This window comes from Anomaloglossus baeobatrachus, chromosome 6 (assembly GCF_048569485.1).
Source record: "Anomaloglossus baeobatrachus isolate aAnoBae1 chromosome 6, aAnoBae1.hap1, whole genome shotgun sequence".
In the NCBI taxonomy this organism is placed as follows: Eukaryota; Metazoa; Chordata; class Amphibia; order Anura; family Aromobatidae; genus Anomaloglossus; species Anomaloglossus baeobatrachus.
In genome coordinates this window covers 368616290-368633281 of record NC_134358.1, presented here as the reverse complement: position 1 = coordinate 368633281, position 16992 = coordinate 368616290, and the positions used below count along the sequence as shown (strand labels likewise).

The following is a 16992-nucleotide window of genomic DNA, read 5'->3' as shown; positions in this document are numbered from 1 at the left end:
CCGCTCCGGTCACCTCCACACAGCAAATGAAGACAGCCGGCGATCAGCTGAGCTGTCAGTGAGGTTACCCGGATCCAGCGGTGGATGCAGCGGTGGCCGCGGGTAACCTCAGTGACAGCTCAGCTGATCGCGCTACTCACCTTAGTTGCTGCGTGGAGGTGATAGGAGAGGCGGTGAGTAGCGCGATCAGCTGAGCTGTCACTGAGCTTACCCGCGGCCACCGCTGCATCCACCGCTGGATCCAGTGACAGCGGGTAACCTCAGTGACGGCTCAGCTGATCGCGCGGCTGTCTTCATTTGCTGTGTGGAGGTGACCGGAGCGGCTGTGTATTCTGCAGCTCCGGTCACCTCCATGTAGCAGAGCTGGATGCGACGCTGGAGCATCCTGGAGTACGCCGGACAAGGAGGGCTTTTTTGGGCTGATTAAAGTGGTGAACCAGGGTATATGTTTGTGTTTTTTATTTCTAATAAAGGATTTTTTCGGGCGTGTGTGTGTTTATTTACTGTAATTTACAGATTAATCATGGAGGGTATCTCATAGACGCCTGACATGATTAATCTAGGACTTATTGGCAGCTATGGGCTGCCAATAACTCCTTATTACCCCGATTTGCCAATGCACCAGGGCAAATCGGGAAGAGCCGGGTACAGTCCCGGAACTGTCGCATATAATGTATGCGGCAATTCTGGGCGGCTGTTGGCTGATATTGTTAGGCTGGGGGGCTCCCCATAACGTGGAGCTCCCCATCCTGAGAATACCAGCCTTCAGCCGTATGGCTTTATCTGGCTGGTTTTAAAATTGGGGGGGACCGCACGCCGTTTTTTTTAATTATTTAATTATTTATTTCACTGCACAGTATAGACACGCCCACCGGCTGCTGTGATTGGGTGCAGTGTGACACCTGTCACTCAGTGTGGGGGCGTGTCTCACTGCAACCAATCATAGGCGCCGGTGGGCGGGGAAAGCAGGGAATACGAGATTGTTTAATGGGCGGCCGGCTTTTTCAAAACAGTAAAAGCCGCCGGAGCAGTGTGAATGCCGTGCAGCGCCGGTGATCGGGGATCGGTGAGTATATGAGAGAGGGCTGCTAACTTCAGTCACTCAGGAGTTTAGCGGTCACCGGTGAGCCCTTCACGGGTGACCGCTAATCAGGACGCGACACAGACAGAGCCGCAGCATGACAATGAAGTCGGGTGAGGTTCACCCGAGTTCATTCTGACAGTGCGGCTCTGTCTGTGTCTGCTGTCATCTGCCATTCAGCTCTGCTACATGGCTGTCTGTGGCTGCTGTCAGCGGCCATGTAGCAGAGCTGAATGGCAGATGACATAGTAAAAACGCATCCCTACACATTACACACGCTTGGCAAGTCAATAAATAAAAAAAAAAAAGGGTGCCCAATGCATACGTCACAGAACACATGATCTAAAGGATCACACACAAAATTGATCAATTTAACATAGACTATTAACACACGTGTGACAGCAAATGAACGACCTACGTGCAATCTCATTCAATCGCATATGCGACCTGGGCGTGTCACATCGCATACGAGATCGCACACCTAATTGTAAGGTGTAAAGCTGGCTTAATCGTGCTTCATTGTTCAACTCATGAAGGTCAAATTACTTACAATATCTTCAATTTCAAAACCTTCATCATTGCTGTCACTTTGTTCTTCACTATAATGCTGCTCTTGAATAGAACAAAGAAAACTGCCAGTAGGGTTTCAGCTGAATCAGGCATGGGACATAAAGCTGATAGTAGACTAGGGTACCCTATTTATATTTATTTTTCTTGCTATACCCTGAAGTTTTAGTTATACAAAAGAAACTGTCACTGATATGATCTCTTTGGCTCTTACAAAACCATAGATATACCAAATGGCATTTTATCAAGTTCTTCCTTTGTCTACATCTGTAAACTCTTGACACACTGCTAGCACAGCTTGTGAGGAGAGCAAAACATATTTTGATCACTCAGTTTACTTTTATATATGCAAAATAGGCTTGCTTAACAAATGCATGTTTGTCCTTTCACTGGTAATGGTAGAAAGTGTCATGAATATAACAAAAGGAATCAGGGATGTTTATGCACTTAATCAGAAAATAAGGAAATGTGTGAAAATCAATTCTGCTAACCTCCTGTATAGAGATGAGCGAACCGGCCGTGGTTCGGCTCGAGTTCGGTTCGCCGAACGGAGGTCTCGTTCGAGTTCGGTTCGGCGAACCGGTTCGGTGAACCACTCGAACCGCAGGAAACAATGGGAGGCAATCACAAACACATAAAAACACCTAGAAAACACTCTCAAAAGGTGTCCAAAAGGTGACAAACAACTCACAACACAACACAAACACATGGGAAAGTGACAAGAACAAATTCTCATGCGAAAACAAAACAGCGTTACAAGGAATAGAGGATGAAACACAGATATAGGCATGGCATGCCCTTCTAAAATCATGTAAAACACCGCAAGGTGACTCCAAGCGGAGTCTCCCTTTTTTCAAAAAATTGGGCCACACACACACCCACCCCTTCAGTGGCAGCACTTGTGCCCCAGTTGTACACTTCATAGCTAGATTTGCATCAAGCACAATCAAAAATATGCCATAATTAACCGTCCCCAGGATGACACCGGGGTAGGTAGCAAAGTCTTTCCTGATCGCAGCTCTGTGCATCTTGGATCATTTTTAAAAACAATGTAAGCAAGGGGTACTCCAAGCGGAGTCTCCCTTTTTTCAAAAAATTGGGCCCCACACACACCCACCCATTCAGTGGCAGCACTTGTGCCCCAGTTGTACACTTCCCAGCTAGATTTGCATCAAGCACATTCAAAAATACGCCAAACTTAACCGTTCCCAGGATGATCCCGGGATAGGTAGCAAAGTCTTTGCTGAACTATGACTTGTTCAACATGGCTCCTTTTAAAAACACAGCAAGCAAGGGTTACTCCAAGCAGAGTCTCCCTTTCTTCCAAAAATTGGGCCACACACACACACCCACCCCATCAGTGGCAGCACTTGTGCCCCACTTGTACACTTCACAGCTAGATTTGCATCAAGAACATTAAAAATCCACAAGCATTTACTCTCCCCAGGATGTCACAGGGGTAGTAAATTCCTTCTGGATCCATGACTTGTTCATTTTGATGAACGTTAGTCTGTCCACATTTTCACTGGACAGACGCGTGCGCTTATCTGTCAGCAAACACCCAGCAGCACTGAAGACACGTTCAGAGACAACGCTGGCAGCTAGACACGACAAGATCTCCAAGGCGTAAGTGGAGAGCTCTGGCCATTTTTCAAGATTTGAAGCCCATCAATGTTCATTTGGAGATACTCCTGTATCATCCTCTCCAGCCGTTGACTATGTGTCAGACTTGTTGTCTCTGGTGGCCTTGCAAAGGATGGTCCAAAAAAATTATGAAAAGATTCAATAAAATTGCTCTTACCAGCACCAGATACGATGCTGCTGGTATGGGTAGACTGTTAAAGATGACGAGACCGTCCCATGTTTGTCAAGTTACAACTGGGAGATTCACTCCCTGCACCAGTGTTGTTTGGTGGTAAAGCCGAGCTAAGATCGAGTAACAGCTTTTGCTGATACTCCTGCATACGTGCGTCCCTTTCTATGGCTGGAATTATGTCACAAAATTTGGACTTGTACTGGGGATCTAATAGTGTGGCAAGCCAGTAGTCATCATCACTTCTAATTTTGACAATACGAGGGTCATGTTGGAGGTAGTGCAGCAAGAAGGCGCTCATGTGTCTTGCGTAGCCATGCGGACCAAGTCCACACTGTGTTTGTGGCACAGAGGTGCTAACCGTTCTTTCTTCCTCTGACATCTATCCCCCAACCTCTTTCAACTGAAATTTGACCAAGGTCTCCCTCATCCGCTGAGTCTTCCATGTCCATGGACAGTTCGTCCTCCATTCCTTCATGTTCTCCTGCACCTTCCTCAACATTTCGCCTGCTACCATGCGCCCTTGTTGATCCCTGTCCCCCATGGTCCCATGCCTGCCGCGTTGGTGATGATGAACATCTGGACCTCTGTGATGTTGTTGTCTCTTGCGAATATGAGACTGCCTGTAGTTCCTCCCCTTCCTGTTGTCCCCCCCCCCTGACACCGAATAGTGTTTAGCGTGTGCTCCAGCATGCAAATGACTGGAATTGTCATGCTGATAATGGCATTGTCAGCGCTAAACATATTCGTCGCCATGTTGAAACTGTGCAGAAGGGTGCATAGGTCCTTGATCTGAGACCACTCCATCAGGGTGATCTGCCCCACCTCTGCATCTCGTTGGCCCAGGCTATACGTCATGACGTATTGCACCAGGGCTCGACGGTGCTGCCACAGTCGCTGTAACATGTGGAGAGTCGAATTCCAGCGTGTCGGCACATCGCATTTCAGGCGATGAACCGGCAGGCCGAAAGACTTCTGGAGCGACGCAAGTCACTCAGCAGCGGTGGTTGAACGACGGAAGTGAGCAGACAGTTTTTGTGCCCTGTTCAGAAGGTCATCTAGGCCGGGACAGTGTGTTAAAAATTGCTGGACAACAAGGTTCAACACGTGAGCCATACAAGGCACGTGTGTCACCTTGCCCAGGCGAAAGGCCGCACCCAGGTTTGCAGCATTTTTGCACACGGCCTTACCAGGCTGCAGGTTGAGTGGAGACAACGATTTACCAAACTCAGTTTTCAGAGCTCCACAACTCAGCCGCTGTGTGAATCTTATTTCCAAGACATTTCAAGCTAAAGACTGCCTGATGCCGTTGCGCTCTGCTGCCAGCCTAGTAATGAGGGGTGCGTAATTCCTTCTGCACAGTTAGAACGCTGGTGACCTGACCAGGCAGGCTTGGGGCAGAGGTGGAGGACCCAGATGAGGTGGAGGAGGCAGAAGCAGTGGCAGAACTTGGACAGACAGAGGATTGACACACAAGTCGTGGGGATGGCAAGACTTGTGCAGCAGACCCTTCACCATCTATCACCATAGTTACCCAGTGCCCTGTCAGCGACATCTAACGTCCCTGTCCATGCTTACTGGTCCAAGTATAGGTGGTGAAATGCAACCGTTCACACACAGAGTTTCTCAAGGAAGCGGTGATGTTGTGTGCGACATGCTGGTGTAGCGCAGGTACACCTTTCTTAGAGAAGTAGTGGCGACTGGGCATCTGGTACTGGGGCACAGCGACAGACATAAGGTCTCTAAAATCCTGTGTGTCCACCAGGCGGAAAGGCAGCATTTCAGTAGCCAAGATCTTACAGAGGGATAAAGTCAACCTCTTAGCTTTGTCATGGGTCGCAGGAATTAGCCTTTTATTTGTCCACATCTGAGGGACAGAGATCTGGCTGCTGTGTGTAGACGGTGTTGAGTATGGTGTCCCTGGAAAAATGCAGCTTTGTGAGGAAAGTGCAGGCGTAGACATGATGTTGCCTTCATCCAACGTTGGTGCCATCGATGTCTGAGAGAGCTGTACACACGCACTTGTTTCCCCTTCCAAACCAACTGACGACCTACCAAGCAAACTGCCTGTTGCGGTTACAGTGGTGGAAGTTGTGCGTGGAAAACCAGGTGTGACAGCTGTCCCCACAGTCCTAGAAGATGAAGAGCGCGCGGATGCACTGGAAGTGGCAGGCGGTGGATGGTTCGCTCCGCTAGGCCGCATTGCAGCACAGTGAGCTTCCCACTGGGACATATGATATTTTTTCATGTGACGATTCATGGAAGAAGTTGTCAAACTGCTGAGGTTTTGCCCTCTACTAACAGAATCATGACAAATTTTACAGATCACATAATTTGGGCGATCTTTTCCTATGTCAAAAAAGGACCAGGCTAGGCAAGGCTTAGAGGGCAAGCGACCTGCTGATCCACCCCGACTAGTGCTCAGAGGCACAGTGGTGGCTGAGGATGTAGTTGTAGACGTGCTACCAGTACTCCTCCTCTGTCCAGGAAGGCGCAAGGTAACTTCGTCGTCAATTGCATCCTCCTCCACCGCCTCTGTTGACCTTCTCGAGTGCCTGACTGTGGGTTGACAGTAGATCTACATCTTCCTCATTAATTGTTGTGTTTGCACTCCCCTCACCCTCAGACCGAGCCTCTTTTTGCCCTGACCGAATATTTAAGTTGTCATCCCAATCTGGTATCTGCGTCTCATCGTCATCAGTATGTTCCTCATTGTCTATAACAACAGGTGTTACAGTTTGAGAATAAGGGTCAACATTATGCTCAGAAACTTGGTCCTCACGGCCTGAATCAGAGTCACAAAGGTTTTGGGCATCACTGCAGACCATTTCCTGGTCTGTACTCAGTGTAGCTTGGGAGCACACCTCTGATTCCCAGGCTATAGTGTGACTGAACAGCTCTGCAGACTCAGCCATCTCAGTTCCACCATACTGTGCAGGGCGGATGGAGACTTCAGAGCTGGGAGAAAGCAAGTGTGATTGGGATGACAACTCAGAGGACTGGTGTTTTTTGGATGCGGTAGTTGAGGTGGCGGAGAGGGCACTTGTTGGACCACTTGAGATCCATTCAAGCATTTTCTTTTATTTGCCATCATCTACCTTTGTTCCAGTTGTTCGTGTCCGTAAAAAAGGGAGCACATCGGATTGTCCACGGTAAGTAGTAGACATCTTACTTTTGCTGGAAGATGGTCTATCTTCAGCAGATGTTAATGGAGCTTTGCCACCTTCCCCACGGACAAACCCTTTTTTTCCTTTTCCAACACGCCTCTTCCCCTGTCCACCAGCATCTGTCATTTTGCCACTCATTTTGATTGCGACAAGATTGTGCACTTAAAATGTGGTAGTAAAAATTGAGAGGTGGTGTAGATTGCAGTGGTGGTCTATCTTGATTAACAGCAGAATAAACAACAATAACTATCCCTGACAATGCAACTATGGCCCTTAAACTGGCAGCATAGTTTGCTATTAGAATGGCTTAGTAACAATGAGTTTGAGTGTGCAATGCAGAGGTGCTGCAAATAAATTTGCACTAGTGGGACACTAATGGAAGTCCAACAGCCACTTTTAGGATGCCACTAAGTTTACTCAGTGTTTGCTTCTATAATGGCTTAGTAACATTGAGTTTGAGTGTGCAATGCAGTGGTGCTGCAAATAGCTTTGCACCAGTGGGACAATAATGGAAGTCCAACAGCCACTTTTAGGATGCCACTAAGTTTACTCAGTGTTTGCTAGTATAAAGGCTTAGTAACAATGAGCTTGAGTGTGCAATGCAGTGGAGCTGCAAATAGCTTTGCACCAGTGGGACAATAATGGAAGTCCAACAGCCACTTTTAGGATGCCACTAAGTTTACTCAGTGTTTGCTAGTATATTGTCTTAGTAACAATGAGCTTGAGTGTGCAATGCAGTGGTGCTGCAAATAGCTTTGCACCAGTCGGACAATAATGGAAGTCCAACAGCCACTTTTAGGATGCCACTTAGTTTACTCAGTGTTTGCTAGTATAATGGCTTAGTAACAATGAGTTTGAGTGTGCAATGCAGTGGTGCTGCAAATAGCTTTGCACCAGTGGGACAATAATGGAAGTCCAACAGCAACTTTTAGGATGTCACTAAGTTTCCTCTGTGTTTGCTAGTATAATGGCTTAGTAACAATGAGCTTGAGTGTGCAAAGGGCAGGAAAGTACAGTGGCAGGGTTGTGGGTCAGTGTACAGGAAAGGAAGCCTCACTTTCTATCCCTCCTAATGGGGAAATGCAGCGAGGAAGTTCATGACCTTAGCTACACAGACGCTGTTATCTTCTGTAGCTGTTAAAATCTGTTTCCACGGACCTGACTGTCACCTATGGCTCTGAGCCTACTGTTATTAGCCCTTACAAGGGCTAATAGAAACTTCTATCCCTATTCTGTATAGCGCTGTGTGTAGAGCGTACACAGCAGTATCGGAGACAGGAGCTACGCCAGCGGTGACTGACATCCAGACGCAGAAGGCAGATAATGGCGTCCAGACGGGCAGATACCCGTTTTTATAATGCAGGGACATGTGACATGGACATCCTATCACACATGCCGTTGCTTCTCTGGATAAAAGTCCACTTAGCTGTGTGTGTGTCTGGGATTGGCTGACATGCTGGCCCGCCCCACTACACGCGCGCGCTTAGGGAAGGAAGACAAGGAAAAAAAAAAAATGTCGAACGCCATTATCCCAGCAGCAGTGATCTACACTTTTACAGTGACTTACACTTTAGTGACTTACACTATTACAGCGGAAAGCCAGCTAGTAATTAGCTTGGCTTTTTGCTGTTGGAACCGTTCTCGAACGTAACTAGAACTATCGAGCTTTAGCAAAAAGCTCGAGTTCTAGTTCGATCTAGAACAGCCCCCAAAATCACTCGCACCGCGAACTGGAGAACCACGAACCACGAACCGCGCTCAACTCTACTCCTGTATTTTGAAATACATTCTAATATACAGAGTAAATTACCTCTCCAAGGAAAAATGTAACCCCTACTGTAAAGAGCGGTACACAACCTCTCACCACACTGCCTGATGTGTAATAGAATAGCCTACACAAATAATAACCTGTTGCCGATTGCCAAGGTTGTCCTCCACCACTCAAGGGCAGCTCTTTCTCAGCCAATAGGAGAACACTAGTGCTACCCTCAATCCAATCCAGCCTAGAGTAATTGGATTAAAATAACCTGTAGAGCAGCAAAACTTATGATAGAAGAAAACTAACCAGTTTTGAAATCAGCATGTCTATTTTAGTCTAAATCAGCAAAAAATTTAACTCAATAAATATTATCTTGCAAATTGTTTCCCAGTGTTATTTAACTGTGGATGTTTTTATTACTTTATTACTTTACAACTTTACAACTGTACATGCCACACCTATACTGAAGTCTATTTCCACATTTTGCTTTTTAGATGTATATACAGTTACCGTACTTGGCATGTCTTTATTATATTTTTTTTTTCTTCAAAGGTTGAATAATTGGAGTTGAAAAGATTCTGACAAGTTAATTATTGTACTAAGATTGTGTAAAGTTAAAAATTGCAATTGATGGGATGGTATAAAAAAATACATACCACAGGTTAGGCTATGTGCGCACAGTACATTTTTCCGCAGCGTTTTTGTGTGTTTTTCAGGTGTGCTTTGGGCTCAAAACTGCATGACTTTGCTTCCCCAGCAAAGCTTATGAGTTTTCATTTTTGCTGTCCGCACACAACTTTTTTTTTAACTGCGTTTTTGAGCTGTCATGTCAATTCTTTTCTGCATTTTACTGCATTTTCCACCCATGCAATTCATTGGAGCAACACAGCAAAACGCAAAGATCAAAAACGCAGCAAAACGCAACCAAAAACTCACTAAAAAGCGGCAAAAATGCATGCGTTTTTACCAATGCGTTTTTGCCGTGGGTGCGTTTTTGTGTGTTTTTAGCGGCCAAAAATGCTGCATATTTGTAGTCACAAAATATGGCAAGGTTCACACATAGCCTAAGAATATGGGAGCTAGCAATACCACCATTTCCCCTGGTACCAGCCATCCTGACAGTAGCACTACCAAATGCTTGCTACAATTGCCTTTTACAAAGGTATCAGTGAGGAGGACGTATAAGGCGTTAGGGAATATACGGCACATCATCTGAGTCATAGCAGGATGATGTTATACTAACAGCGACACCATCAGTCTGAGTCAGAGTTCATCACAGACTGGTCTGCTTGATTATTAATGAATAGGATGATACGTGGACTGTTGTTTTCAATTTAAGAAAAAGCATGTCTGTCTGTGCACTGCTTTACTAATTTGGCTGTTTGTTACTACTAGAGTTGAGCGCGGTTCACGGTTCTCTAGTTCGCGGCTCGAGTGATTTTGGGGGCTGTTCTAGATAGAACTAGATCTCGAGTTTTTTGCTAAAGCTCAATAGTTCTAGATACGTTCGAGAACAGTTCTAGCAGCAAAAAGACCAGCTAATTACTAGCTGGCTTTCCGCTGTAATAGTGTAAGTCACTCTGTGACTCACACTATTATGAAATTTCAGTGTATAGTGTGCGGGAACAGCACATTCAGATCACTGCTGTATGGATAATGGCGTTCGCCATTTTTTTTTTTCCTTGTCTTCCTTCCCTAAGCGCGCGCGTGTAGTGGGGCGGGCCAGCATGTCAGCCAATCCCAGACACACACACAGCTAAGTGGACTTTTAGCCAGAGAAGTAACAGCGTGTGTGATAGGATGCCCATGTCACATGTCCCTGCATTATAAAAACGGACATTTTCCTCCAGCACGCCATTATCTGCCTTCTGCGTCCTTGGTGTCAGTCACCGCTGGGCAGCTCCTATCTCCGATACTGCTGTGTACGCTCTATACACAGCGCTGTACAGAATAGGGATAGAAGTTTCTATCAGTCCTTTTAAGGGCTAATACCGGCAGGGTCAGAGCCATAGGTGACAGGTCCGTGAAAACGGAGTTTAACAGCTACACAAGATGACAGCGTCTGTGTAGCTAAGGTCAGGGATTTCCTCGCTGCATTTCCCCATTAGGAGGGATAGAAAGGGAGGCTTCCTTTCCTCTACCCAGACCCACAACCCTGCCACTGTACCCTCCTGCCCTTTGCACACTCAAACTCATTGTTACTAAGCCATTCTACTAGCAAACACTGAGTAAACTTAGTGGCATCCTAAAAGTGGCTGTTGGACTTCCATTAGTGTCCCACTGGTGCAAATCTATGTGCAGCACCTCTGCATTGCACACTCAAACTCATTCTTACTAAGCCATTATACTAGCAAACACTGAGTGAACTTAGTGGCATCCTAAACGTGGCTGTTGGACTTCTGTATTGTCCCACTAGTGCAAAGATATTTGCAGCACGTCTGCCTGCATTGCACACTCAAACTCATTGTTACTAAGCCATTATACTAGCAAACACTGAGTGAACTTAGTGGCATCCTAAACGTGGCTGTTGGACTTCTGTATTGTCCCACTAGTGCAAAGATATTTGCAGCACGTCTGCCTGCATTGCACACTCAAACTCATTCTAACTAAGCCATTATACTAGCAAACACTGCTGCCAGTTTAAGGGCCGTAGTTGCAGTGTCAGGGATAATTATTGTTGTTTATTCTGCTGTTAATAAAGCTAGACCACCGCTGAAATCTACACCACCTCTCAATTTTTACTACAACATTTTAAGTGCACAATCTTGTCGCAATCAAAATGAGTGGCAAAATGACAGATGCTGGTGGAAAGGGGAAGAGGCGTGTTGGAAAAGGAAAAAAATGGGTTTGTCCGTGGTGAAGGTGGCAAAGCTCCATTAACATCTGCTGAAGATAGACCATCTTCCAGCAAAAGTAAGATGTCTACTACTTACCGTGGACAATCCGATGTGCTCCCTTTTTTACGGAAATGAACAACTGGAACAAAGGTAGATGATGGCCAAAAAAAGAAAATGCTTGAATGGATCTCAAGTGGTCCAACAAGTGCCCTCTCCGCTACCTCAACTACCGCATCCAAAAAACACCAGTCCTCTGAGTTGTCATCCCAATCAAACTTGCTTTCTCCAAGCTCTGAAGTCTCCATCCGCCCTGCACAGTATGGTGGAACTGAGATGGCTGAGTCTGCAGATCTGTTCAGTCACACTATAGCCTGGGAATCAGAGGTCTGCTCCCAAGCTACAGTGAGTACAGACCAGGAAATGGTCTGCAGTGATGCCCAGAACCTTTTTGACTCAGATTCAGGCCATGAGGACCAAGTTTCTGAGTATAATGTTGACCATTTTTCACAAACTGTAACACCTGTTGTTATAGACAATGAGGAACATTGTCTATATTGGATGACGATGAGACGCAGATACCAGATTGGGATGACAACTGAAATATTCGGTCAGGGCAAGAAGAGGCTCCGTCTGAGGGTGAGGGGAGTGCAAACACAACAATTGATGAGGAAGTTCTAGATCCCACCTACTGTCAACCCACAGTCAGGCCCTCGAGGAGGTCAACAGAGACGGTGGAGGAGGATGCAACTGATGACGAAGTTACCTTGCGCCTTCCTGGACAGAAGAGGAGTTCTGGTAGCACGTCTACAACTGCATCCTCAGCCACCACTGTGCCTCTGAGCACTAGTCGGGGTGGATCAGCAGGTCGCATGCCCTCTAAGCCTTGCCTAGCCTGGTCCTTTTTTGACATAGCAAAAGATCGCCCAAATTATGTGATCTGTAATATTTGTCGTGATTCTGTTAGTAGAGGGCAAAACCTCAGCAGTTTGACAACTTCTTCCATGAATCGTCACATGAATAAATATCATATGTCCCGGTGGGAAGCTCACCGTGCTGCAAAGCGGCCTAGCGGAGCGAACCATCCACCGCCTGCCCCTTCTAGTGCATCCGCGTGCTCTTCATCTTCTAGGACTGTGGGGACAGCTGTCACACCTGGTTTTCCACGCACAACTTCCACCACTGTAACCGCAACAGGCAGTTTGTTTGGTAGGTCGTCAGTTGGTTTGGAAGGAGAAACAAGTACGTGTGTACAGCTCTCTCAGACATCGATAGCACCAACGTTGGATGAAGGCGACATCATGTCTACGCCTGCACTTTCCTCACAAAGCTGCATTTTTCCAGGGACACCCTACTCAACACAGTCTACACACAGCAGCCAGATCTCTGTCCCTCAGATGTGGACAAATAAAAGGCCCTTTCCTGCGACCCATGACAAAGCTAAGAGGTTGACTTTATCCCTCTGTAAGCTCTTGGCTACTGAAATGCTGCATTTCTGCCTGGTGGACACACAGGATTTTAGAGACCTTATGTCTGACGCTGTGCCCCAGTACCAGATGCCCAGTAGCCACTACTTCTCTAAGAATGGTGTGCCCGCGCTACACCAGCATGTCGCACACAACATCACCGCTTCCTTGAGAAACTCTGTGTGTCAACGGGTGCATTTCACCACCGATACTTGGACCAGTAAGCATGGACAGGGACGTTACATGTCGCTGACTGGGCACTGGGTAACTATGGTGATAGATGGTGAAGGGTCTGCTGCACAAGTTTTGCCGTCCCCACGACTTGTGTGTCAATCCTCTGTCTGTCCAAGTTCCGCCACTGCTTCTGCCTCCTCCACCTCATCTGGGTCCTCCACCTCCGCCCCAAGCCTGCCTGGTCAGGCCACCAGCGTTCGCACTGCCCAGAAGGAATCACGCACCCCTCATTACTATGCTGGCAGCAGAGCGCAACGGCATCAGGCAGTCTTTAGCTTGCCATGTCTTGGGAATAGGAGTCACACAACTGAGGAGCTGTGGTCAGCTCTGCGGTCCGAGTTTAATAAATGGTTGTCTCCACTCAACCTGCAGCCTGGTAATGCCGTGTGTGACAATGCTGCAAACCTGGGTGCGGCCCTTCGCCTGGGCAAGGTGACACACGTGCCTTGTATGGCTCACGTGTTGAACCTTGTTGTCCAGCAATTTTTAACACACTATCCCGGCCTAGATGGCCTTCTGACAAGGGCATGAAAACTGTCTGCTCACTTCCGCCGTTCAACTGCCGCAGCTGAGCGACTTGCATTGCTCCAGAAGTCTTTCGGCCTGCCGGTTCATCGCCTGAAATGCGATGTGTCAACACGCTGGAATTCGACTCTCCACATGTTACAGCAACTGTGGCAGCACCGCCGAGCCCTGGTGCAATATGTCATGACGTATAGCCTGGGCCAACGAGATGCAGAGGTGGGGCAGATCACCCTGATGGAGTGGTCTCAGATCAAGGACCTATGCACCCTTCTGCACAGTTTCAACATGGCGACGAATATGTTTAGCGCTGACAATGCCATTATTAGCATGACAATTCCAGTCATTTACATGCTGGAGCACACGCTAAACACTATTCGGAGTCAGGGGGAGAGACAACAGGAAGGGGAGGAATTACAGGAGGATTCATATGCGCAAGACACAACAACAAAACCAAGGTCCAGACGTTCATCATCACCAACGCGGCAGGCATGGAACCATGCGGGACAGGGATCAACAAGGGCGCATGGTAGCAGGCAAAATGTTGAGGAAGGTGCAGGAGAACATGAAGAAATGGAGGACGAACTGTCCATGGACATGGAAGACTCAGCGGATGAGGGAGACCTTGGTCAAATTTCTGTTGAAAGAGGTTGGGGGGAGATGTCAGAGGAAGAAAGAACGGTTAGCACCTCTATGCCACAAACACAGCGTGGACTTGGTCCGCATGGCTGCGCAAGACACATGAGCGCCTTCTTGCTTCACTACCTCCAACATGACCCTCGTATTGTCAAAATTAGAAGTGATGATGACTACTGGCTTGCCACACTATTAGATCCCCGGTACAAGTCCAAATTTTGTGACATAATTCAAACCATAGAAAGGGACGCACGTATGCAGGAGTATCAGCAGAAGCTGTTACTCGATCTTAGCTCGGCTTTTCTACCAAACAACCGTGCAGGTGCAGGAAGTGAATCTCCCAGTTGTAACTTGACAAATATGGGACGGTCTCGTCATCTTCAACAGTCTACCTGTACCAGTAGCACCGTATCTGGTGCTGGTAACAGCAATTTTATGGAATCTTTTCATAATTTTTTAGACCGTCCTTTGCAAGGTCACCAGAGACAACAAGTCTGACACATAGTCAATGGCTGGAGAGGATGATACAGGAGTATCTCCAAATGAACATTGATGCCATGACTTTGCAAATGGAGCCTTGCTCATTTTGGGCTTCAAATCTTGAAAATTGGCCAGAGCTCTTCAGTTACGCCTTGGAGATTTTGTCGTGTCCAGCTGCCAGCGTTAACTCTGAACGTGTCTTCAGTGCTGCTGGGTGTGTGTTGACAGATAAGCGCACGCGTCTGTCCAGTGACAATGTGGACAGACTAATGTTCATCAAAATGAACAAGTCATGGATCCACAAGGAATTTACTACCCCGTGTCATCCTGGGGGGAGTAAATGCTTGTGGATTTGGAATCTGCTTGATGCAAATCAAAACATCCTGTTTGCAACTAGGGGACAAGTGCTGCCACTGATGGGGTGTCTGTGTGGCCCAATTTTTGGAAAAAGGGAGACTCCGCTTGGAGTAACCCTTGCTTGCTGTGTTTTTTAAAAGGAGCCAAGATGAACAGAGCTGGGATCAGGAAAGACTTTGCTACCTACCCCGGTGTCATCCTGGGGACGGTTAAGAATGGCGTATTTTTGAATGTGTTTGATGCAAATCTAGCTGTGAAGTGTACAACTGGGGCACAACTGCTGCCACTGAAGGGGTGGGTGTGTGTGGGGCCCAATTTTTGGAAAAAAAGGGAGACTCCGCTTGGAGTAACCCTTGCTTACATTGTTTTTAAAAATGGTCCAAGATGAACAGAGCTGGGATCAGGAAAGACTTTGCTACCTACCCCGGTGCAATCCTGAGGACGGAAAAGGATGGCGTATTTTTGAATGTGCTTGATGCAAATCTAGCTGTGAAGTGTACAACTGGGGCACAACTGCTGCCACTGAAGGGGTTAGTGTCTGTGTGGCCCAATTTTTGGAAAAAAGGGAGACTCCGCTTGGAGTAACCCTTGCTTGCTGTGTTTTTTAAAAGGAGCCAAGATGAACAAATCATGGTTCAGCAAAGACTTTGCTACCTACCCCGGTGTCATCCTGTGGACGGTTAAGGATGGCGTATTTTTGAATGTGCTTGATGCAAATCTAGCTGTGAAGTGTACAACTGGGGCACAACTGCTGCCACTGAAGGGGTGGGTGTGTGTGGGGCCCAATTTTTGGAAAAAAAGGGAGACTCCGCTTGGAGTAACCCTTGCTTGCTGTGTTTTTTTAAAGGAGCCAAGATGAACAGAGCTGGGATCAGGAAAGACTTTGCTACCCACCCCGGTGTCATCCTGGGGACGGTTAAGAATGCCGTATTTTTGAATGTGCTTGATGCAAATCTAGCTGTGAAGTGTACAACTGGGGCACAACTGCTGCCACTGAAGGGGTGAGTGTCTGTGTGGCCCAAGTTTTGGAAAAAAGGGAGACTCCGCTTGGAGTAACCCTTGCTTACATTGTTTTTAAAAATGGTCCAAGATGAACAGAGCTGGGATCAGGAAAGACTTTGCTACCTACCCCGGTGCAATCCTGAGGACGGAAAAGGATGGCGTATTTTTGAATGTGCTTGATGCAAATCTAGCTGTGAAGTGTACAACTGGGGCACAACTGCTGCCACTGAAGGGGTTAGTGTCTGTGTGGCCCAATTTTTGGAAAAAAGGGAGACTCCGCTTGGAGTAACCCTTGCTTGCTGTGTTTTTTAAAAGGAGCCAAGATGAACAAATCATGGTTCAGCAAAGACTTTGCTACCTACCCCGGTGTCATCCTGGGGACGGTTAAGGATGGCGTATTTTTGAATGTGCTTGATGCAAATCTAGCTGTGAAGAGTACAACTGGGGCACAACTGCTGCCACTGAAGGGGTGGGTGTGTGTGGGGCCCAATTTTTGGAAAGAAGGGAGACTCCGCTTGGAGTAACCCTTGCTTGCTGTGTTTTTTAAAAGGAGCCAAGATGAACAGAGCTGGGATCAGAAAAGACTTTGCTACTTACCCCGGTGTCCTCCTGGGGACGGTTAAGAATGGCGTATTTTTGAATGTGCTTGATGCAAATCTAGCTGTGAAGTGTACAACTGGGGCACAAGTGCTGCCACTGAAGGGATGGGTGTGTGTGTGTGAGCCAATTTTTGGAAAAAAGGGAGAACTCCGCTTGGAGTCACCTTGTGGTGTTTTACATGATTTTAGAAGGGCGTGCCATGCCTATATCTGTGTCTCCTCCTCTTTTTCCTTGTCCAGCTCTTTTGTTTTCGCATGAGTATATGTCCTTGTCACTTTCCCATGTGTTTGTGTTGTGTTGTGAGTTGTTTGTCACCTTTTGGACACCTTTGAGGCTGTTTTCTAGGTGTTTTTATGTGTTTGTGAATGCCTGCCATTGTTTCCTATGTGGTTCGAGTTCGGTTCGTCGATTGTTCGACGAACTGAACTCGAACGGGACCTCCGTTCGACGAACCGAACTCGAGCCGAACCACGA

General features: G+C 47.1%; 1 protein-coding gene across 2 annotated transcripts in view; it reads right to left on the bottom strand.

Moving 5' to 3' along the window:
- Positions 1-16992, bottom strand: part of ADCY1 (adenylate cyclase 1) — a 1189286-nt gene that overhangs the window by 637199 nt on the left and 535095 nt on the right. The gene's annotated exons all lie outside the window — the stretch shown is intronic.